Raw genomic sequence first — 7854 nt, 5'->3', positions numbered from 1 at the left:
TACAGACTCATCGGGAATTACAGACTCATCGGGAATTACAGACTCATCGCAAATTACAGACTCATCGGGAATTACAGACTCAACGCAAATTACAGACTCATTGGGAATTACAGACTCAATGAGAACTACAGACTCATCGCAAATTACAGACTCATCGGGAATTACAGACTCATCGCAAATTACAGACTCATCGGTAATTACAGACTCAACGGGAACTACAGACTCAACGGGAACTACAGACTCATCGGGAATTACAGACTCATCGGGAGCTGCTGACTGCAGACACACTTCGGAGGCTGTAGACTCATCGAGAATTACAGACTCATCGGGAATTACAGACTCATCAAAAGCTAGAGATTCTTCGGGAGCTGCACAGACTTCGGGGGTTGCAGACTGCAGACACACTTCGGAAGCTGCAGACTCATCAGGAATGACAGACTCTTGCAGAGTCCCAGACTCTTCGGACGTTAGAAACTCCTCGGGGGTTGCAGACTGCAGACACACTTCGGAGGCTGTAGATTCATCGAGAATTACAGATTTTTCGCGAATTACAGACTCATCGAAAGCTAGAGACTCTTCCGGAGCTGCAGACTTCAGACACACTTTTGAAGCTCCAGACTGACTGGAAGCTGCAAACACCGTTGAAGCTCCAGACCCTTTGGGGACTGCCGAAATCTTTGAAGCTCTAGACCCTTTGGGTACCGCCGACAACTTTTGAGCTCCAGGCCCTTTGGGGGCTGGAGACACTGATGAAGCTCCAGACCCTTTGGGTACCGCCGACACCTTTTGAGCTCCAGGCCCTTTGGGGGCTGGAGACACTGATGAAGCTCCAGACCCTTTTGGTGCCGCCAACACCTTTTGAGCTCCAGACCCTTTGTGTACCGCACACACTTTTTGAGCTCCAGGCCCTTTGGGGGCTGGAGACACTGATGAAGCTCCAGACCCTTTGGGTGCCGCTGACACCTTTTGAGCTCCAGGCCCTTTGGGGGCTGGAGACACTGATGAAGCTCCAGACCCTTTGGGTGCCGCCGACACCTTTTGAGCTCCAGGCCCTTTGGGGGCTGGAGACACTGATGAAGCTCCAGACCCTTTGGGTCCCGCCGACACCTTTTGAGCTCCAGACCCTTTGGGGGCTGGAGACACTGTTGAAGCTCTAGACCCTTTGGGGGCCGGAGACACTGATGAAGCTCCAGACCCTTTGGGTCCCGCCGACACCTTTTGAGCTCCAGACCCTTTGGGGGCTGGAGACACTGTTGAAGCTCTAGACCCTTTGCGGGCCGGAGACACTGTTGAAGCTCCAGACCCTTTGGGGGCCGGAGACACTGTTGAAGCTCTAGACCCTTTGGGGGCCGGAGACACTGTTGAAGCTCCAGACCCTTTGGGGTCTGGAGACATGTCGAGGAGTGATTCGTCTATTATGGCCTTTACTGGACTATGTTCCATGTTGACATATGAGGTGACAATGCTGGAGGAAAAATGACAGTTAGTTAATCTTTGAGAAACAACATAGAAACCTTCCTATGTGAGCAAACAAACAGCCACTTACTACTCGATGCTTCTGGGGTCCACTTTATGGTGGAATGCGGTGATGAAGGTGTGCTGCAGAGCCTCACCAGGGGTGATTCTTTGATTCGGATCCGGACAAAACATCCGCTTCAGGAGGTTCACAAAAGCCTTCCTGTCTTCCAGCTCGACATCACATTTGTGTGGACAGATCTGGATTTGGAAACACAGTCAGATCAGTGGACCAACAACCAAATAGCAAATATCACATGAATATATAGAATCTGGTTCTTCTTCTTCTTCATATTTGTTTCAAAGTTCAAAGTTCAAATGATAAAAGCAGTGATTGACTCAGATAACAAGACCTACCGTAACCAGGTCATTCAGACGGGATGGTTCAAAAGAGGGGCACCACGGTGTTGTCTTTTTCTTTGTCACATTCTTGAATTCTTCTGGTGTCTAAAGAAACAGAATGAACATAACAGTTTTAGAAGTCTTCAAGGACAATTATTACACCAGCTTCAATCAAAAAGTACACGCTACTTTACCCGCAGCTTCCATCGTGGGCCATAACCAGCCTTCGACTCAACGAAATATCTCCAGGAGTGTCTCCCGGCCTGGATCTTCTTGTTCTCTGGCTGGCCCAGAATCTTCACCATGAACTTCATCTGCAGACACAAACCACACACACATCAGCTGAGGCTCTTTCCAAAGTTTCCACCAGGTTGTGGATATGTGTTGAGGAGGAGACGTACCGTCTGATAGTCACAGTTGGATGGAAAGAGATCTTCCCCAAGGTACAGAAAGGCCAGGGTGCAACCCAATCCCCACATATCGATGGCCTCTGAGAAGGGGAGGCCGAGAAGAACTTCTGGGGCTCTGGGGAGGAAAGACAGTAGCTAAATCTGTGAAATCTGCTGGACAACTGTGGGGATCCACACAACTTTTAGGTTTAGAAGAACATAAGTACGCAACATGAACTCACCTGTACCCACAAGATGGAACCCGCTGTCCAGGTTGCACTGTACTGGCTGGTACAGCACGCCTAAAGTCGATTAATTTCACCCTGTAAGGCTCGAACTCTGTATCAACAAGCATTATATGTTCTGATTTGATGTTGGTATGCAGGATACCAAGACCTTTCAGAGCGTCTAAGGTCACCAGAAGCTGCAGAGACAAAGCATGAGAGGTCAGGATTGTGATGCTGTGAGGGCTGAGAACTCAGTTTTCTCTACTGATCATTGGTTGACGTGCAGAACTGGGGTCAAGATTACAAACCTGCTTTGCAATAGGGCGGATTTCATGAGGCATCAGTGGAGCGAACTGTCGTGCTTTCATGAAGGTGAACAGGTCCACCTCCAACTTTTCAAAGGCCAGACCGATTGACTCCACGCAATGAAACTTTTCATAAAATTTGACAATATTAGCGCTGTCAGGATCAAGGACACTGATGGCATTTAACATGGCCATCTGGGGAGAAAAGAGGAAGACGTCGTCTCAATGATTACAACAACTAACAACATATTTTGGTCCATATTCTGCTGTGGGAGAATAAATCTGAGCAGGGAAATATATCCAGAGGACAAAATATTTACCTCATTCTCAGTGGCCTTCGCTTCATTTCTGCTAACCAACTTGACAGCCACAATCTCCTGGTCTTTTACTCTCCGAAATGTTGCCAGCCATCCAAATCCACGTGGACCAATCAGCTCCACGAGCTTGTAAGGACAGGATTCACTGTCATCGTAGAGCTCTTCTTCCTGGAGCTCAACTGCAGAAAGAGAGAGAGAGAAAGAGAGAGAGAGAGAGTTCAGTCAGTTTGAGACAAACACTTAGTCCATCCAACAGAAACTATGGCTCCTATACACTCAACAGGATGGAATAAAACTGATGTGTAAACAAAGACGGATTTGAGCAGAGATGTGAGACAGATGAATAAACTGCCAACTTGCAGGGTTCACACATAGACCCGATGTGTTACGAATATCATTCTCCAGTCATTTGGGACACATTCCTAACTCTCTTTATGTGACGTAACGCATGTGAACAGGGTTCTTAAATGGTGTTTCGGTGCGTGGCATTCTTGATTTTCGTGGAGAACCTCAATTTAGCCCAAATATAGTCGTTGAATTTGGGGTATTATTGGATCGTCCAATAACACCCAAATACACATCCAAGCATGAGTAATTGGGTACCTGCACCCTTGTTTATATGTGTTAATATTACAGTGTTTGACACATGTTTATCACTGTGAGAATTACTAAGTTTGTTCTTTAATAGAAAATAATAAATCCTGTTGTCAGTTAATGTGTTTTTTTACAGGAAATCTTTGAACAGTCTGAGAACCAAAGTGAATCTGCTGAGTTGCCATGATTTTCTGAAATCACTGGATCTGACATGAAATGACTCCAACTGTATTTTCCATCAAGGATATTTTCCTGGGAGCTGCTGTGTGCTTCTCTACACTCAGTAATAAAACTATCTTTTCACAGCAGACCCACTCGGCACAGTCCTCATTCAGTCTGGGATTTTACTCACCTGGACTTCGGGTTTCTTCTGAACTACACTTCGCTGACGTTTCTGTTTCCATGTCGTCTCACTGGATTAGTTTTAAAGCTAAAAAATCTCATGGAACGTTTCGTACAACCAACAGGTTCTCTGGTCACTGTGATCTGACCAGCACAGTCACTTGCAACACTGCTGACAATTAGATGAAAGAGATGATGTCACAAGGGCCACATGGCTTTTAAGGGGCCCAAGAAAGATGAAAGCATTGATGATGCCCCGCCCCCTACCAGCACCTTAGGCTTAGTGGATGGGCACCAAAGGTGCCGGGCCCCCGGGTCACCAAATTTGGCACGCTCGTTCAGACGGGGATAGAAGTTCACATATGTGAAAATCATCCCCCAGAGTCCAAAAATGGCTCTCTAGCGCCACCTAGAAGCACTAAATCGGCCACCACGGCCCGTAGGAATGTCGTAGAGAGCTCAAACGAAAACTCATTTGTTCGTCTCACCGAGACCTACGATTCACGTGCTCTAACTTTTGACCTAAATCCAACAGGAAGTCCGCAATTTGCCTTTCAAAATAAGATTTTCACCGAAAATGGCCTTTACGCAAACGCGATTTCCTCCTAGGGCGAAGGTCGCATCGGCTTGAAAACAGTATGATATGAAAGAGGAGATTGTCCTCTTTAAAAATTTAGAACAGATTGTTATTTAATGCTCCGGTTTTGTTTTTATGAGCCCTCAAATTTTCCAACGCCGAATCACGCCTCCTCCCTCCTCCCATCCAGATACATGGGAAAACCAAAATTTCACCTCAAAAACAGCCGTGACAGAACAGTCCGAACAAATATCTAATGTGGCTAAACCGTGCCTCGCAGACACAAACCGAGCACATCACAATCACCAGAAGAACCTTACGAACACGATGATGTAAGAATTGTGGGCAAAATTCCATTAAAAAGAGCCTTTTTGACGAGTAAGAACCGTGCTGTCTGATTTTTTTTCACCCACGATTTAACATTGAGTCTGACGGAGCAAAATCCTGCGTTTGCGTCAAACACCGACTCCTACAGTCTAAAGTTTACGAGTGACTGATTCGAAACCCACACAGACTGAAAGAGGACAAAAATTCCTCTCAAGAAATTATATTTGTATCCACATAGATGCCCGACAACTATGGATTCAGAGGAGTTGTTTCCAAAATATTTTCGGAAAATCCTTCGGCTCTCACTCTGACCACATGCACTCATTTAGCTGGGGGCCACACCCCGCTGTGTGAACTCAGACCAGGATGATGTCACACCTTCCGGAATGTTCCGCCATGACAGTCCTTGTCTATGAGCTGACCTGTATAATGAAGCTACCATGTGTGCTTTGTGGAGGAGCTAACATGCTAGTGTGCACTGTGACATAATGCTAATGCTTTCTAATGCTTTCTAATGGTAATGCTAGGCCTGTTAGCTTAACTGGTTAGCATGTGAGATAACATCACATTTCGGGTCAACAACACCTGGGGAGGTTACCTGTGTGCTTTTCAGGTACATCACAGGTCTAAGCATGCTACTAAGCATGGTAACAAAGTTTTTTCGATTGAGCTGAAATTTGGGGGGTGTAACAATGGGGGCGCTAGGAGTACGTATCACTAGCTAATTAGCTGCATCCCGCCAACTTTTGACCACGCCTTACGGTTAGAATGCTAACAAAGTTTGTCCGATTGACCTGAAATTTGGTGTGTGGCCTTATGGGGGCGCTACGGTTACGGATCACTAGCTAATTAGCTGGTTCCCGCCAACGTTTGACCACGCCATACGGTTTGAATGCTAACAAAGTTTGTCCGATTGAGCTGATTTTTGGGGGGTGGCTTTATGTGGGCGCTAGGATCACGGATCACTAGCTTACGGGTCAGAGATCCCCGACGGGCCAGAGTCCGGCAAGGATCGAGGTCCCGACCATCGCTGCTTGCAGCTTTGATTTAACTTGAATTCTTCCATGTAATCTGCTAATTTGGGTCACTGGTATAGAGACAATGGGTTTGCATTCTGCCATGACTTTCCCTCCATTTTCTACCATGTGCCTTCACTGATACTCAGAGACAATAGCCTTTTGCAATGTAAACAAGGAAGTGACTGCAAACTGGATCCCGCCTCAGAGAACAGGAGTTCATTGCGATTGGCCGGAGGGGTCAAGGGTCAAGGGTCACAGGGAGGACCCGGATGAGGGGAAGTTCACCTCTCTGGTTCAAGAGTCTGTGGGTACGTCCGAATTGTCCCTCCTAACTCCTTATCTATGGACTTTATCTGAACCCCTGGATGACGTCACAGGGTTAAGGAAAGGTGTTAGGAGGCTTCCTGAAGGAGCTAGTGAAAGGTGTTAGGAGGCTTCCTAAAGGAGCTAGTGAAAGGTGTTAGGAGGCTTCCTGAAGGAGCTAGTGAAAGGTGTTAGGAGGCTTCCTGAAGGAGCTAGTGAAAGGTGTTAGGCTTCCTAAAGGAGCTAGTGAAAGGTGTTAGGAGGCTTCCCGAAGGAGCTAGTGAAAGGTGTTAGGAGGCTTCCTGAAGGAGCTAGTGAAAGGTGTTAGGAGGCTTCCTAAAGGAGCTAGTGAAAGGTGTTAGGAGGCTTCCTGAAGGAGCTAGTGAAAGGTGTTAGGAGGCTTCCTGAAGGAGCTAGTGAAAGGTGTTAGGCTTCCTAAAGGAGCTAGTGAAAGGTGTTAGGAGGCTTCCCGAAGGAGCTAGTGAAAGGTGTTAGGAGGCTTCCTGAAGGAGCTAGTGAAAGGTGTTAGGAGGCTTCCTAAAGGAGCTAGTGAAAGGTGTTAGGAGGCTTCCTGAAGGAGCTAGTGAAAGGTGTTAGGAGGCTTCCTGAAGGAGCTAGTGAAAGGTGTTAGGCTTCCTAAAGGAGCTAGTGAAAGGTGTTAGGAGGCTTCCCGAAGGAGCTAGTGAAAGGTGTTAGGAGGCTTCCTGAAGGAGCTAGTGAAAGGTGTTAGGAGGCTTCCTGAAGGAGCTAGTGAAAGGTGTACTGAACTTAAATATTATGAACTTAAACCAGACACCTTCAGTCCCTCCTGAAGTTAAACCAGACACCATCAGTCTCTAAACACTCCTGAAGTTAAACCAGACACCTTCAGTCCCTCCTGAAGTTAAACCAGACACCATCAGTCCCTCCTGAAGTTAAACCAGACACCTTCAGTCCCTCCTGAAGTTAAACCAGACACCATCAGTCCCTCCTGAAGTTAAACCAGACACCTTCAGTCTCGCCATGGTGCCAAACTTTCTTCTTGTTCTTATGGATGAATTGGCCTGAAGAACCTCATGAGAAATAAAGCATCACAAGATAACAGGTGTGTTCTGTAGAGACTCCACGGCAGGCAGCACACCTAGAAAACACACTTTTAAAACTGTCAGCTTAACTTCATGGCTAAAAGTGGCTGCAAATACAGAAACCTGCTTTTATTGTTACTTGGAAGCTGCAGCAGACTGTTAAAAACTACTGTGGTGAAATGCTGCCATCTAGTGGTCAGACTGCAAAGCTGCAGCTTCACAGGGGAACTAAATAGACTTAAGTAAAATATACACACATCTTCAGCAAAGCTTCATCCAACTCAGGTTAACTTCTACTGGTGGTTTAAAGACTCAAATTCATGACGAGGGATTATGAAAGAAAGATCCAGCCTGGATTCAAACTCATAACCATCTCAATGTGAGGTGCGAGTGCTAACCACGACCCCACTCTGCACTCATTGCTTTGCTCCAGCAGCTTTAAACCTTTACTGTTATAATTCTTAAAGCCAAGACTTTCAATCTGTTCTAATACTTTTTACACGGACAGTTAAAACGAATGAAATCATGTGATG

This window comes from Lipophrys pholis (assembly GCF_963383615.2).
Source record: "Lipophrys pholis genome assembly, chromosome: 17".
Lineage (NCBI taxonomy): Eukaryota > Metazoa > Chordata > Actinopteri > Blenniiformes > Blenniidae > Lipophrys > Lipophrys pholis.
The sequence above is the reverse complement of the archived record's forward strand: the minus strand, read 5'-3'. Positions refer to the sequence as shown.